We start from the raw sequence: 339 nt of genomic DNA, 5'->3' as shown, positions 1-339 counted from the left end.
TTCCTGAAAACTAGGTTTCAGGGGAGTTTTGTGTCAGCCCATCGAACTACGATTCTTCTACTACTTGATGAAGTAGCAGAGACTGAAAATTAATGCCTTTTTATTTTGTTAAGCTAAATAGAGCACATTAAAAAAAAAAAAAAGGCTATATCTGTGGTTAAAAGGCAAATGGTTCTGCAATTATCTCATTACATCATGTCCAGGCAAACCCCAAATGCTCACTTATTTAAAACAGTATCAATCCCACAGGCAATAGTGCGGGTTCAAAAGTTCATCATGCATACTCAGGTGCTGTGAAAACTAAGAAGGCTTCAGGAATGATGCAAGTCTTCATGTCAC

This window comes from Egretta garzetta, unplaced genomic scaffold, assembly GCF_000687185.1.
Source record: "Egretta garzetta isolate BGI_Z169 unplaced genomic scaffold, ASM68718v1 scaffold840, whole genome shotgun sequence".
In the NCBI taxonomy this organism is placed as follows: domain Eukaryota; kingdom Metazoa; phylum Chordata; class Aves; order Pelecaniformes; family Ardeidae; genus Egretta; species Egretta garzetta.
The sequence above is the reverse complement of the archived record's forward strand: the minus strand, read 5'-3'. Positions refer to the sequence as shown.